This window comes from Phasianus colchicus, chromosome 5 (assembly GCF_987193195.1).
Source record: "Phasianus colchicus chromosome 5, bPhaCol1.hap1.1, whole genome shotgun sequence".
Lineage (NCBI taxonomy): Eukaryota > Metazoa > Chordata > Aves > Galliformes > Phasianidae > Phasianus > Phasianus colchicus.
The window spans coordinates 16,815,806-16,832,349 of record NC_143440.1 but is presented as its reverse complement, the minus strand read 5'-3'; the positions used below and the strand labels follow the sequence as shown (position 1 = coordinate 16,832,349).

Here is a 16,544-nt window from a genome sequence, read left to right as displayed (position 1 = left end):
TTTTAAAAGAAATCCAAAACAACATTATACTTGTATATATTAGCAGTGGAGGTCTAAGCTTTATCACTCCAGGAACGCAATGTTCTTTGGAGCCAAATAACACAAACCATAGCAGTGAAGCAAAGTTCCTCCAGCCAAGCAAGTGTGTGGCTCCAGGGTCAGAGAGCAGGGCTTATACCCACCACTGCCCTTACAGCAGGGCAGGGGAAGCCAGCAGCACCCCAGGGTTGCTCTCATCTTGGAAGGTCTCAGCTGAGCTCAATGGCTGTGAGGACAATAGCACAGCCAGGACTGGGAACCTCCAAAGCACAAGTAACAGGGGAAACTGGTGGCAGCAGGGACAGAGCCATGAGAGAGCCTTCAAGTGGAAGGGGGTTCCTAAATTGCACATACCATAATTAAGAGAGTGAGAGCTGCACAGGTGATGAATTATGTGGCGTTAATTCCTTCCTAGAGTGCTGTTAACACAGCTAGGCATGGATTAATGCCCCATTACTCGCACACCAGGACATCCCTTCTGCATTTATTAAAATGATCGAGCAAATTAGTTTTAGAGTGACATGCACACTGCAGCACAAGGAAGCACCTCTGTGCTCGGCAGAGAAGCACCACAGCCCACACTGCCCCATGTAGGCAGCCCTGGAGCCTCCCTCCATCCAGCTCCTCCCCTCACCCAGCTTCCAAAAACCAGCTCCAGAGAGTGATGGAACAGCCAAGTTAGGGGTAGCCCTCAACAAACCTAGCTTGGGATGCATCTGATCCTCACAGCTTCTGGCCCTGGAAAAATGATACCATTCTCCTCCCTTTCCTTGCTACGTACCCCACACTCACCTGTGAGCTTTCCTATAAGGTTTCCTCCAGGATGGCCAACTGAACGCCTCAGACCTGCTGCACAGGGCTGGACTTTAAACCTTTGCTTCCCTTCACCTTATCACCCAAGGGAAAAGTGCTTACTCTGGAGAACACCACATAATTATATTGTAATTATAGGAATCCCAGGACAACCTCAGGCAAGGAGGGATGCCTGCAGCCCCAGTGTGCTATATGCTGCAGCAAAGTGAGGAAGTGGGGCAGCGTGTTAGGCTCACTGTTTTATCCCAAACCTGTGATGTGTGACCCAGGGGATCCTATCACTCAAACTCTGTCCTGTCCTGCTCTCCCTCTGCCAGGCTAAAAAATGCTGATTTATCTGAGTACACGCAGCTGCTGCCATGACAGAAGACCTTTAGCCAATGCTGCTGGCACTGTTGCCATAGGAAGAAACTCTGTCCTCTCCCCATGCCACACATGTTCCCATACCCACTTTTGTGCCAGCACTAACATTTGTGCAGGATGGTCAGGCAGCGATGACAGAACTCAAGGCCAGCACATGCTGTAGCTGTCACTGAAAGCAAACATTCAAACTGCAACCTTGACTTGAAAACAAACAGCAGAAGGGGAAAACAGGACTCCCTTCCACATATTCCCATTTGTCTTGAGAGCAGACAAACTCAGCGCTCCAGCCAGAAACCAAGAAACAGGCTCAGAGGGCAAGAGAAAAGAGCAAAGTCGTGTCAGCACCCACCGTGTCGAGGATGCAGCAACGCTACTGGTCACCATCAAGGATCAGGAAGTATCCCTGCTGCCTCGTGAGCCACCCACACTCCTCTGCCAGCACAGAGGGACAGAGCATCCCTTAGTCTCACAGTGCCAACAGGCAAGCAGAAGCCCCAGCACTGCAGCTGCACACTGACACACTCACCCACCTTGCAGCCAGGAGAAAGCCCACAACCAGCCTTGTGCGTCCACGCTGAGCCTTGGAAGCAGCGTGGGGCAGGACCCTGCAGCTCAGGTGAAATCGGGCCAAAGTCCCTGTGGGGAGGTGCCAGGCTGCCTGCCTGCCTCATTGGCCCCAGCACTCCACCAAGGACAGGCCTGGTGGCATGGTGCCTGACACAAGGCAAGGTGGTAGGAACACTCACTCCTCTACCATGGCACAAAGCTCCACCACCCATCAGAGCACACCCCACCGGGCAGAAGGACCTGAAGAGAGCAGCCAGGCAATCACACAGTGCCAGGACATCTGCATTCAAGTCAGACAGACCTGAGGAGCAGGCCTGAGCCAACCTGGAACAAAAGCTAAATACGCCCTTCAGCTTTGCATGTCTTGGGAAACCGCCCCAGATCCAGAGACTGAAAGCTGACACTCAGCTCAGAGCAGGGCTTACTGCGATGCAGGGCTGAGCTGCAGTACTGCAGCACACCAAGAGGTCCTAGCACTGAGCTGGGACTCAGTATTGTAGAAGCTGTGCAAACCTTTAGTCAAGGACAGTCCCTGTCCTGAAGGCTTTGCAGCTGAACTGGGGGTATGACGGGATGAACAAGGACAGCATGACCAGCAGTGACTCAGCCAGCGCTCACACAGCAAGTCCTGCTGTCCAAGGGATTGGGGCTGCCAAGCCGATGGAATGGCAGGGCAGGCTTCAGCAGGGCAAATGAGCTGGCAGCCATCTCTCTGAGAACAGCAGGAGGCAAGACAGTAAAACGTGCTTATAAGGAGTAACTAAGGCAAACTTGGTGATACCTCTCCATGTCTTCTATAGGAACATGGACAGAGCAGCACAGAGGGCCAGAGAGCCAAAACCCCTTTCCATGCATCTCTTACTGTAACATCTTCACTACCATGGTGATACAAGGCCATAGCGCAGCAGCAGCAATCCAGGCCTGGGATCTTCCTCTAAAGCAGTGGTAGGCTCCAGGCTGTGCTCTGCAGAGACCTGCATACCCATGCACAGATTCACAGGGATCTGTAAGAAATAGCTAGAGAACAACTGACTCATATGCAAACACAATGAACAAATCTGTGTGCAAGCTTCTAGAGAGAATGATTGTTGAAATGAAGTTTACAGTGGCCCACGTTACTTTGCAGCTGGAAGCATAAGCTAACTGACAGACACAAAGGCAGCCCAGACATGACCGTGCTGGTATTCAAGTAAGTTCACAGCTCGGACATCGCGGATGACACAAGTGTCTGCTTATTGCCAGCAATCCTCCTTCCAAATGCTGCTGAGAAATCGTGTAGTCACACACTGAAACGGTGTGACTCAAAATGATTTTAAACCCATCTTTACCCTGGCTCGGCTCTCCAGGCCCATTTTTATGGAATTACAGCTTCAGAGAGATGCAGCATTAATTGGAGAAAGTGGACAAATTAACTGAAAAACTGGAGTGTGGAAAACTGGAGACACAGATGGGAAAACAAGCAAGAATTTGTATAAAATCTGTCCTTTTCTCTACTCTGTGGTGGCCTTGTCCTAAAGAAAAGGCAGAACAAAAGTGAAAGTGTGATGGCGACAGACAGACCAATCCTTTGATCTGGAAGGACTCACTGCTAGCTGGGAAATGAAATGGTGCGAAGCCCTCACTTGGGTGCTCTGCCAAAGGCTTGAAAGAGTAGAAAAAAAGGTTCCTCCCCACCAACTTTAAAATAATCATGTGCAAAGCAGTAGCTAAAAGCTACCAAGGCGCCCTGGGGAAAATGAGGATTGGATCCAAGCTTGTTCAATAGGAACAAGGCACACAGGGCTGAGCTGAGGTCCTTGAGCGTGAAAGAGCTCATTCATTCTCCATCAGCAACAAAACCAGGGTCTTGGCTTGCAGCATATTGCTTTCCACTGAAGAAATAGGGCTTCAGCAGCCCTGCTGGGAAGAACAAGCATCATTTCCGGCCAAATCACGGCACCTAAACACCCACAGAGCTGTTCCTGTCTGATGCCTTGAAGTGAGTCCTACTGGGATGGCACCAGCTCACAGTGGCCACACACAAGGTTTTTTCTTTACATGGGAGAAAACAGACAAATTATTTTTCTTTTGACAAAGAAAAAGAAAACTAAAACACAAATCCAAGTTTAAGTTTCCCTGCACCACGTAGGTGTTGAACAAAGTGCGTGCCAGAAGCAGGGAGCTTTACTGCAAGCACACACACACCTCTGCTCAGTTTCATGGGGTCTCCTTACCCATCTGGCTGTAACAGCCTGATTATCTCAGCGATGCTCCTGCACAAGCTGATGGTGACAGGGAACAGTTCAGGCCTTGATAGCCCAAGGTTACCGACCCGTGGTAAGGCGGAGAAGCTCCAAATGAGGAAAGTAATAAGGGGGAGGGAGAGTAGGCAGGATACCCACACCTCTGCTCCAAGGGCTGTTGTCACATCGTGCTGATTCATTCTATTGGTGCTTCCTGACACACAGCATAGGAAATAGCGCTGGCTGTTTAGCAAACCTGCACCAAAAGCTTCCCTCCAACTACCGTGCCTGCTGTTAATTCCCTTCACAGCTCTGCTCATTAATAAAAATACAATTCAATAAAAGAGAACCGCACGTACCAACACCTTGCCCAGATTCCCTCAATGCTGCCTGATCCTGAGTCACCGCCAGCGATTAACTGTTGCCATTCAGCGAGGAAGACACGGTTATTAAATTAATAGGGGGTGCTTAACCTGGCTACAAATATACACGAGTTCTTTGTGCCTTAGTGAGCTAATAAGGCATGTGCTAATTACATTAATTCAAACAAGCCCAGCGTGCCCTGAGGGCAAAGGGAGAAAAGGGTGCAGCGAACGGAGGCTCTTTCATAATAGCTGCGCAAGAGGGGAAGGTACTTGCCTTGACAAGGCTTTAGGAGGAGCAGCATCCAAGCACTGCAGCTCGTATCCTATGTGGCTAACACGCAGACAGCCCTGGCTGCAAAGACAGAAACAGGATCCTCTCTCCAAAGGGCCACCTGGCTTGGCCCTCCCTGCCTCCCTCATTGCAGTGCTGAGCAAAACGTGAGCTGCAGGCTGACACTCGCTGCTCTGGGGCAGCCAGCTGCGGCAGGAAGGCCACAAGCCCAGAGAAGCTGGGTTAGGCTCAGAACGGCTCCTGCCCCCCAGCCAGGAACCAGACCCTCACTTCTGCCATCACCAGAGAGGAGCCTTCTTCGGAGCTCAGTGTCTGCCTGCCGGCATGCCAGGCTGGGAGAGGAAGAGGAAGGGCAGAGGAAGTAGGTTGCATTTCTTTGCATCTCTCAGGACACGTGCTCATAGAGTCCTTTGCTACGTGTGCGCGTGCTCCTGCGGACACTAGGGGACTCTGATAGAGCAAAGCAAGAGGTTTTAAGAGGTTTTCCCCTCTGTTCTCACTTCCCCCCATACCACGTGCACCAGGCAGCACAAAGCACTGCCCCAGGAGGGCATGTGAATCCCAATGTTTTAACGGACACGATGCTTGCTGCTCTCCTCAAAACCGGCATCCCTCAGCAGGCATGAGGAGAGATGTGGGGCTGCAGAAGCATAGCGTGGTGCAGTTCATCCCATATAGAGAGGCACTAGTTCAGGCTTCACGCAGCTCTGACTTTGGGCTGGCAGAAAAGACACAAATATTTCCACAAAGGAAACCATAATGAGGATTTTTATCCCATGGAAAGTGCATCACTTTCAAGCCACGTCATTCCCAGCAGAGGCTGTGGTTACTCAGTGACTAGCTCTGCATAAATGCAGGCCACTGCCAACAAGGAGGCAGCTCCTCCTTCCCCAGCAGAGACTGGCATACAGGCTTCAAGCTGAGCCAAGCCTATTCCAGGTGCCTTTTGTACATAAGATCAGGTATGCAAAGTAAACAGAATATCCTTCCAGCATCCCAAATGGTTTGCTACAGCAGGTAGAGACTTTTCTGAGGAAGGCAGCTTATATCATCACCTCCCACTGCTGAAGACAGAATGTGACTAATACTCCCAATGCACTAGAAGTGCCAGCTAAATGTCACACTAAGCAACACTCCTTGCCTCCCAGCCACAGGAACGGCAGTACAGGATAGCTCCCAGCGGACACTGCTGCTGCCATCCCTTTGCTGTACCGGTACATGAACGTACCTGCTTTGCTCCTGCATCACAAAGCATATTTTTCTCCTCCCATCTCAGCTGCTTGCTTACGCCAGAGCTCTTCAGAACGTGGCAAAATGGTTCCTTACTAACCACAAGTCAGCAGCCCCACATGGGTCACGCTGCTCCTTAAAGACGTTAGCAGCTCCGCAGGGGAAACTGAGACGTGCTCCGTGACAAGCAGGGAATTGCCAAGGGGACTGCGACCGCTGCCTGGCAGCTCTGGAGGCTGCAGCGTGATCCATCCGTCAGCTCCCTCCTCACCCAGAGAGCTGTGAATCAGCAGAGCCTTCAGCAGGCTGCACGCAGGCAGGAGCTCCCAGCAGGGGGAAAATACATTTAGGAGGCTACAGGCAAAGAAGAACACACGCAGTCCTGCTCATCGGTATGGAACAGAAGGAGATGGGTAACATGAGAAATAAGAACAAGGGAGAGGAAGAAAAAGAGAAATAAGATGAAACTTGGCAAGTCATTCTCTAGATATGACTCCTTACCTGGATGCTCCATGTGCACAGTGCAGTGCTGCCAGATGTACACTCACATCTAACAGGCACACCCAGCATCCTCAGTGAAAGGATTCATCTTGCATTGTTTAGGAATAAGACCTGTTTTCAGCAAGCATCCAAAAAACCCACCCCCAAGGTGCGTGACACACACGGCACCGCCCTGCTCCAACCACCAACCAACACCACCTTGCTGAAGAGCACATGGCAGGAGCTGGCAATAACGTCAGACATTCCAAACTGATCTGCCAGAGGGCTGAGCAATGGGCATACTGCTCCGGAAGACTACTGGTGGTTTTGCAATGCGTGAAGCAGATACACTGCTCCATTCCAGTCCTGGGACAGGGGCTTCTTGGCTGGGCTTCAATTCACAACCCCGAGTGGAGCCAGCTGGGGCTGTCACCATTGGAAACTGCCCATCTCCTGCATCCCACACTCACCAGGCACGCAGCACACACCACCAGCACTGAGCCTACCCCAGCAGCACACAGGTGCCCTCCCCAGCACAGAGGGGCTGCAGATGGGGCTGGCATGCAGCAAGACACCCAGCACACTTGGGCACGTGCCCACACGGCGCTCGGCAGCGGCCTGGCATCTCTTCCCAACCCTTCCTAAGCCAAACCCAGACCATCTGTTGAAGTATTTCTGCAGATCGTTCCTCTCTTGGGAAGGGCCGGGGGCCGAGTTTAGTTATTTATACAGCGTCTGGCATTTCTGCAGCACTCCTCACTTCTGTGTCCAAGCAATCTCCTCTGGCAGTTTTGGAGAATCAGAGCGGGGTATCACTGAGTCTTCATTTTAAGATTTCTGAAAAAAACTGTAATCAAAAAGACAACAGCTGCCCACGCCACGCACACATTTAGCTGCTAAGAAAGCAAGTGGGACACAGTTCAGGGAAAGAGGGTCAGGCCAACACAGTGTGTTTTATGTCCTTTAGAAGAATTACCACCCTTGCAAGATAGCCTTCATAAACAACAGCTGTTCCCCAGGGATGAGATGAACCAACAAGTGTTCCTGTTGCCTCACAGCACGGAGAAGAGCTCAGCTTACCCAGAACGTGGACAAGGAAGCTGTCCCCATTCTTAGGAAGAATGGCAACAAACGCAACAGGAAAACAAAGCACCCAGAAGAGACCATTTATTATGTCACACTGTACCTTCTGCAACAGCTACTACTGCAAAAGTACATGAGTGACAGGATTGTGGAAGTGCTGCTTCCTGGTAGATTGCAGGGTACAGGGTCAGAGACGAACATTGTTCTACTTATCCACGGTCATGCTCTAAGCCTGAATCCGTGGCAAAGGAAAAAACAGAACCCAAACTCACAGTTAGCACTGAAATATCTGAAAACACACTTCCCTCTTTGTTCTGCATAAATCCCTAGCTGCCATAATTCAGAAAGATCACTGAATGTGGCACCAAACCAATTCCCAGTTTGCACATGGCCTAGGACAAGTTGTTTCCACTCCACCCTACCTACCAGCCAGCAGGGAGCTGCCCCATCTCCTCTGCCAAAGTGTGCAAGCAGCACATCCACTGGTATGAATAAGGAGCCAGGCAATGCAGCGACAAGGACATTCTTCTCCTCCTGTCCCTTCTCACATGATTCCTCCAAGACAGAGCAGGAAACAAGGCAAAGCTGTAGGTTCATCCTACCTCGGGTGCTACAATTAAGTCTACCTGGCAAGAGAAGGAAAACAAAGATAGCAGCACAATGGCTTCACCAAAACAGCCTTGCCAAGGGGGTTGTGGCCAAGAGCATGGGCTGCAGACTGCTCTCATGTGTAGAATAAGAACAGGAGGGCTACGCAACCCAGTGATGAAATAAAGAGCACCCAGAAATGGAGCCCTGTGTAAACGATATGCATGTGGGAGATCTGCCCATACTACTTGCAGCACTCAGAACTCAGCCCTGAAGAAGCTGAGCACTTCATTTGAATATGGACATCAATCATACCCCTGCTTCCAGGGCTGAGCAGCTGCAGCACAGCCAAGAGAAGGGCTGCTGGTGACCCGGGCGTGCTGCCTCACTTCAGCACAGGCTTCTCAGAGCCCTCTGTGTCAGGATGGCTCTGCTAAAACACCATGCACAGCATCAGTGAAAGGAGGGAGCACAGCACAGGGAAGCTGACAAGGCACAGCCACCCACCTACAACAGCACTACTGAAATGAGAACAGGAACTGATTGTGAAAGGTTTAACAAAATAAACATAAAATTGCATGCCTGTGAGTGGCTCACCATGGGCTGCATTAAATCAAGGTCAACAAAGAGCTCACAAATTAAATAAACAGCATCCCATCACATTTCCTCTGACACCAAGAACAAGCATTCCTGCCCGGGTACCTTTCCCTTTCCCAAGTAAATAATCTCCGTGTGGGCAATAAATATGCCAAGCTTTTCTATTTGCAGATGTGTAAGAGGAAACTGCTAGACAGAAATCCAAACCATCCAGAGAGGCAGGGTCTTTTCAGGGGGCTTATTTGGATGTTTGCACCCCGTCATTTTACATTAAGAACCACAGGAACCACTCTGCAATCAGCGCCTGCAGAGCAAGGGACAGAAGGAAGGGCTGTGCTGGAGGCACACACACAGGCACCTCCACAGCAACATTCAATGCTGCTGCACCCCTTACTACACAATCAGCCCTTCTTCGCCCCTCAGCCCAAATATTTCCCAAGGACACTCCCACCTTTCAGCAATTACAGCATATTCAGCAATTGCCCTCCAAGAGCATTACATTTCCAAGAGACAGCGGGGTGAAGGACAGTAAGGAGGTTTGCCAAACCAACATCCCCCAGCCCTGGCCCACCAGCAAAGCCACCTTCTGCCAGGGAAAACCCAGAGAGAAAGCTGCACTCCACCATCCCTTGGCACTTCTTACTGAGACACAGGAGCAGATAATCAGTCACTCCAGCGCATCAAGGGATAATAATCTGTTTTCCCAGCACTACGCAGTCATCGTGTGCTCTGATCAGGCTTTACCCCTCATGGAAAAGCTTTTCTTAAGGGATCTGTAAAATTGGTCCTCTTACCAATGATGCCAGGTCAGGTAGGTAGTTCCCCCATCTCATCCACTAACCTAAGCATGGCTGGAGAAGGAGAGCAAATGACCCTAGCAAGCTGCCAGTGACTCCTATCTCCACGTAACTCAATACTACACACTATCCCTTCTTAAAATGGCAGTGGGACAATCTTCTAGGGCCCTGGCATCTTACTAAGACACTAACAAGATTGCCAGGTGTCAAACAAGGCCGTGAACGCTCCCCTGCAGCAGGGCCATGCTCCAAGTTATGATCCAGGCATGCTCCATGTCCCAGCACAGCCATCCATCCGTGCCCTGAGCGTTGACCTCAGAACACAGCATGACTCCTGTGACCAACGTGCTGTAAACAAACAAGCCCAGGGGCACAGCACCAAAGAATCACAGAATCATTAAGGTTGGAAATGACTGCTATGATCATCTAGTCCAACAACCAGACCATCACCACCATGTCCACTGAGCCATGTCCCAACAGTCTCCTCATTTTCTGAACACCTCCAGGGATGGTGACTTCACCACCTCCTTGGGCAGCCTGTACCAGTGCATCACTGCTCTTTCAGAGATGTTTCCTAATAGCCAATCTGAACCTCACCTGGTGCAACTTGGGGCCATTCCCTCTCATCCCATCACTGTTACCTGAGAGAACAGGCTGACCCCCATCTCATTACAACCTCCTTTCAGGTCATGGCAGAGAGGATATGCTGCACCTGCATGAATGACGAGATGAAGAAGGAAGAAATTCAAAAGGGGCAAGCACTCCTTAAATTCTGGCATTTGTTTTCTGGTGAAGGGCTCAGAATAACTCTCTTTGGGCCTCCTCTGTACCTCCGCTGACAGCAGCCTGGAAAGCAAAACAGCCTGCAACTGAGAGCACAACCGCCAGCCAACCCCACACGATGCACTGTTATCAGCCCAGCACCACTCTGGTTTGATTGCCTTTTGCTTCCCACTGCCAAGAAGCACATCTAGGAGGCGAGCCTCAACAGCATGCAGCGGATCAGAATCACTGCAGCTTCCAACCCACAGTGTGACGGGTCAGGTCTTGGTGGCAGAGCCAGCCTAGAGGTGTCGGCAAGCAGCTCAGCCTGTGCCACAGTGCTGAGACTTCTGAGGAGTTCAAAGAGCGGTGGTGTCTTGCTCTGATGCTCGCTGGACTGACAGCGTGGCAGGGCGCAGGAACCACATACCGAGCTCCCTGCAGCACAGAGGCCTGGGGCACTGGAAAATCCAATTCCCACGAGCCCAGCATCCCTGCAGCGTGCAGAGGATGAGAGGATGCTCGGGGTCTTCCCTTCCCGGGGTGACCTTGAGGAAACCCCAGGAGCCATCCACACTTCCACGCTCCCATCCGCGATAATAACCTTGACCTACCTCCGAGAGCCGGCTTAGGAAAGAGCCCAGCGCCGCGCGGAGGCCGACCCGCCCGTCCCGGCCCGGCGACGGGACTCTCCGGCGCAGCGAACAGCCCGGGAGCAGCCCGGGAACGGCTCCCCACGGGACGGCGGCCGCCCCGCCGCGCTCCGGCTGCCGCACACGTGTCCCCGCGATGGGGAGGCGCGGGCGGGAAGAGCGCGGGGCGGATCGCCGCCGCCGCCCCCAGCGCCGCGGGGAGGCCGAGCCGGGCGGGGGGACCCGAGGCGACCCCCCAGAGTCGGGTCTCGCCCCACACGCGCTTCCGGCCCCACCTCGGGGCAGGGGGCAGCGGGCCGGGGCAGCGCGGGAGGCGAGCCGCGGCCCCGGGGCCGCCGTAGGAGAGCGGCGGGCGCCGTGCGGGGAGGGCGGCGGCGGCGGCGGCGGCGGCGGCGGGGCTCGTCGGCCGGAGGGCTCGCACTTACCGGGCTGGCAGCGGCGGGCTCCCGCCGGGGCCCGAAGCCGGTGCGGAGCGGGGTGCGGAGCTCCTCTCCCGGCGGCGCGGCTCGGAGCGGCTCAGTTCTGCCCTCTCTGGCCGCGCTCAGTGCAGGAAGAGCGGCGCCGCCTCCCCGCCCGCCGCCGCTCGGCCGTCCCCGCCCGCAGCCGCCGCCGCGTCGCCACGACAACGGGGAGCGGGGCCTGCGCTGCGCTGCGCTGCTCGGCTCTGGACCCGGCGGTGCCCATAGGCTGAACCCACGCTCTGTAATACGAGCGGGATGTGCAAAGCCTCCTGGCAGTCCTTGCCCCGATAATGGGCGGCGGCGCCTCCACCTACCAGCCCTCCCATCAGCCAGCTCCCTGCCGAGCTCCCTTACGGCACGGGTAAAATTACGGAACGAACAAAGGTGGTCAGCAAAACTGCTGTTATCCTCAAAATAAAGACAAAGCTGGTTGTCGTGAGGCGGGCCCTGACCGCAGCTGCCCGGCTTTACCATCTCCAGGCCACAGCAGCAGCTCCCCAAGCACCAGCTCTGACAGAACGACGGCACTTTCTGTCGGTTTTGCCCAATTTTGTACTGGAACAGATGGATTCTGTTTTTCTCACTTCTGGTGCAGATTGAGAACAACACCTCTGATGAGCACGGAGGAGGAGGAAAGGGCTGCGGCACCGTCACGCAGGCACACACGTGCAGTGGGGTGGGGAGCCCATACCTTGATCAGACCTCCTGGTTGGGTCTGCAACTGGCCAGCTGAAAACAGGGAGCCTGGGAAGGACAGGCAAAGGTAACTGCTTTTTAAAACAGTATAAAGGGTAGCAAAACGGAGGAAGGACACAGTGGGCTTTTAGTGTGGTGTCTGATAGCAATATCTCTGTGCTAGACTGCTCTGTGCTATTCCAAGGATTTCAGAGAACGCTCTGATTTATATCAAGGACTCAGAAGCGAGAATCAGGCTTTGGGTTCCCTCAGAATCAATTCCAGCCTCACACACATGCAACCAGGGATGCAGACCAGCCGGTATGCAAGGAGCAAGGAGACTTGCATGCTTCAGGGTCAGGCTGGTGTGATAGCAGTGGGTCCACGGTCTTCAGGGGATGGATAAATACTAGATGGGGCCCGCAGACCTGACTCCTTTTACCAACAAGATCCACTGAGACCATTTCAGCAAGCTTTGGAAAATAACAGACATGAGGAGGACATGAGGCAGCAGCCAGTCAGATCTGTGCAGCTCTTGGGATAATGGTCATTGACATCACATTCCTGAGGAAAGGACAATAGAGCACAAGGCTAACAAGCACAAGGCTAACAAGCACACTGTGTACACAGAAATGGCAATGAAATGGAGTTGTGATAAAATGCCCAGACATGTCTGAGGTGTGCATGTGCCTGAAAATGTGAGGAGCTCGTTATCACAGTCAGACCTGTTACCCAAAGTGAGAAGAAGATGCCAAGCAGAGGTCAGTAAAATATCAGATGCTATGCTAATAAGATGGATGTAGATGAAAAGGGGAGAAGCTTGCACTCTTTTCAGCCTGGAAATTCAGCAAAATACATGGAGGTGAAGCTCTTCACAGAAAGCTGGATCCTGATCATTCAGCAGCTATCTGGAAGGAGACTCTGTGCACTGTGGGATTTTTTTGGCTGAGCATCATGCCAAGACCAATTTCCCCTTGTGCGGACATGCTGGGACAAGTGGACACAGCCCCTCACCTACTCACAATGAGACTAGAGGGAGCCCATCACCTGATGGAGGGATGTGGACTGTTTCCTTCTGGAAGCAAGGCCAGCCACTGCAGATAAAGCTTTTCTGCCTTCCTGGAAAAGCCGGGCACAACCCTCCTTGTTGTTCTCTCCTTTCCCCTCTTGCCTCTTCCCGGGTCTCCACAAAGCTTTCATTTTCAGGAAGCACAGGTCCTACCAGCGTTCCCCATGAGGGGCTGCAGAGCCAGGCAGAGAAGATCCAGTCATCTGGTGCTGTAGGACCTTCTTTGGGTCCCCTCTCCACCAGATTTGCAAAGGCATGAGTGGGTTTCACTTGGTTGTACACAATGAAACAAAAGCTGAACTCAGCTCACTGTGGTTAGAGGGGAACAATTATGCTTTTTATCATACCTTGCCATTCCCTAAATGGGCTGGATGGACAGCGTTGTCCCCTGGCAAGGAAGAGGTTAACACTGCCCTGCTTTAATCTGAGTTTCAATAGGACTGCAGAATCACCCGCTTTTATTTTTGGTTCTGCTGCATAACAACTGCCCTTTGTAACCTGCACAGAGCAAAAGACCTGTTTCCTCTGGCAGCCTTTAAGAGAGGGGATTAAAAAAAAGCAGAGGAACAGAATTCGCATTCAGCAAGTGCCAGGTTGTCAAGGTTTCCTGTGCTCTCAGACATAATTTTTTTTCTCCTGACAAAATACATTTAATACTGTCGTGTCCAGAGAGGAGCTTCAAAAGCAGCAACAACCTGCGAGGTTTGATCTGACGGTGTGTCCAGGCAGGACCCCAGCCGTGGCTCACAGCCCTACCTTTCTGTGCATGGCAGGGAGCAGAGCTCAGACCCTCCTATACAGAGATACTGCTGCACAATGTGATTCCACCACCCAGAGAGGGGCAGCGAGAGTTCTGTGTTTCTCTGCTCCATCCCTTTCCCCATGCAGAACTGAAATCTCAAAATCCCACATCTCTTGCCAGAGGAAAAAGTGGGGAAAACATCAGCCTGGCTGACAAAGAGGATATGAGCTGTTTTTACACTGCCAAGGAAGTGCATCGAATTCAGTCTGCTGACAGGAAGAAGCTTTCCAGAGGTTTCATTTTTCAGCTTCCTTCCCCATTTGCATTGCTTTCTATTTCAGTAAGTTATGGAGTGCTGGTACAGTTTCCAGTGCATAATGAGTGTGGGTATTAAACCAAGGCTTAAAAAAGACAAATCTGATCAGCTCAGTCGCTGATGCCTTCACCCAGTGGCCATACTGGACAAGGGAATGGTTCTGGTAAACAATTTAACTGACAAAGATTGAAGAGGAATTAACGTACCATTAACAAAAGTCAACATAATTTCAAAGAAAAATCAGTCTCAAGTAAGCCCAATCTTCATTGAGACTATAGGACTGATTGCCAAAGGTAAGGGCACAGAGGGGACATGGAGGCACATAGCATCCAACTGCTAAAAGTACAGCAAGAAAGTTTTAACTGATTCAAAGACTCATTAATTGAGTCACAGATTCAAACCCATCCAAGACCACAGAACCGAGCAGGTAAGCCAACCTAGATGGTCTGTCTGCCCCCTCTGGCCATCAGTCCTGAGGGAGCTGTATTTTTGGCAGCTATTTGATTCAAATTCCTAATAAACAACAGGAGGAAAGCCCTTGATGCTCGAGTCACACTCAGTGCTTGAAAGCCCTTGATGCTTGAGCAAACCCTCCTGCCACTTTTTTTTTCAGTGAAAACAGGAAAATCAGGGCTCAGCACTGTTGGTGTCTGAGTAAATAAATAAATGCACATTTCCATCACTGCTCACCAAAAAGGGTTACAAATGGAATATTCTCCCCTTTATTAAGTGACCTTCAGAGCCAGTAACATCTTGCAACCTGCCTATGCAATGGCCCAGGAAGAGCTACCCCAGACAAACACAGTACCCCTTTGTGCCTGGCACAGTCCCTGCTTGCCTGACACTACAGACCCCACTCCCACACTTTTCTCCATTGGGTTTCCTGCAGCAGTGGTGCCTCCACACCTCCGGCCCCGCTCAGCAGCCAGCTCTGACTCCTACACTCAGCACTGAGAGCACAAAGGAAAGCAGCCTTCTGCACTGCGTGCTTATCTCCCTCATAAAGAAGCAGGGCACTTTTGTTTATTGAGTGCCAATGAATGGCACAGTCTTGGCTGTGAGATCAGCCTCCAGGTCCTGCTCTGGGCACGGCTGCTGGCAGGGAGCTGGAGGCTGCATCCACTTATTGCCACGAGCTGATAAGATATTGGAACTGTCTTCAGCTCTTTCAGGGCAGTATTACTGAGGAACCCCGAGCTCCTACCTGAAAAAGCTGATGGTTCAACCTCTGCCTTCCAACCATTGTCCTTGTACAGCAGTTTTCACAAAATATTTTGTGTAAACAGCAGGATCTTACTTTTTTTTCTGCCTGGGCTGTAACAAAACGAGCTGTTGTAAGGGATTTTTTAGGGTGTTTTCTTGCTGCTCTCAGTGCAGCAGAATCTTCTTCAGCCCAACAGTAGTCATACTGAAACACATGAAGGGCATACTGGGCCCCAGAAGCAAGCAACCTGTGTGGGAAGTGGTGTTGGAAGGGAGCAGCTCCAAGCAGCAGCACCTGTTCAATCTCAGCTCTGTCCTCAGGGGAAGCCAGAAAGCACAAAGATTTCTTTTTTCTCCATTTTAGAGGGAAGAAAACCCAAAACATTTATCCTTCTTCTGGAAAGACATTGCTGTTTCCAGAGGGAATGTGAGACTGCAGAAGCTGTGCTGAAGAAGAAGCAAGAGGAAGATTCATACCTAAGCTCACATTCTCCTCCAGCTATTTTGTTACCCATTCCCTTGGCCAATTCTCCTGCCCTACTTCTCACTGTATTCTAAAGCTTCCCTTTATCAGCACAATAAAGCATAATGAGAGTCTGGGGTTACCCACAGCACTTGTATCCTCATCCCATGCCCATGCCCCAGTCTCGAAGTGCTGCTTTGGAGCTGAGTCTGTCCCATGAGTGGACCTGCAGCATCCTGGTACCTTTTTCTAACATCTGCTTTGCGGATTATGAAGTAAGAGAACTCAACAATTTCTCAGGCGTTTTATTGGAAATAGCTAAAAATACCAATGCTATTTCTGACCAATGCATGCACAGTCTCCCCACATCCACAGGGCAGCAGGAGCAGGACTTGCAACAATGCCTTGACTTTCTAGAGGAAGCAAATAGAGATGCCTTATCTGTTTCCTCTGCCTGCTTCAATTTTTCCACCTACTCCATTGTTGCCGTCTTACTCATCTCCTGCCTGAGAAAGGCAGCCCCAGTCTTTCAGTCCCTCCACGTGGGAATGCATTCAGCTCTATGTATTCGTTTGGCTTTTAACAGATCATTTTCCCACCAATTTATCCAATTACTTTCTGAACACAACATTTATATTTTGGCCTCAAACATTTCACAGCAATGAGTCAGCGTTAGAACTACGCACAGTGGGGAAAAAGTACCTTCTTTGCTTTTTGCAGGTGCTGTTGGATGATTTCATTTGGTGCCACCTAGTTGAGAAACA

General features: G+C 51.4%; 1 protein-coding gene across 5 annotated transcripts in view; it reads right to left on the bottom strand.

The window, feature by feature from the left end:
• The window catches only part of SLC25A22 (solute carrier family 25 member 22), a 38,893-nt gene extending 27,464 nt beyond the window's left edge, over window positions 1–11,429 (bottom strand). Inside the window, exon 1 of one of the 5 annotated variants that reach the window (XM_031608942.2) lies at window positions 11,277–11,429. The gene's annotated coding sequence lies outside the window, so the exon portion shown is untranslated. Of the gene's footprint in view, window positions 1–1,745; window positions 1,994–4,931; window positions 5,110–10,812; window positions 10,950–11,276 lie in introns of those variants that run through there. The other 4 variants (XM_090140657.1, XM_031608943.2, XM_090140656.1 and 1 more) reach the window with 4 other exon arrangements.
• Window positions 11,430–16,544: the final 5,115 nt, after the last annotated feature.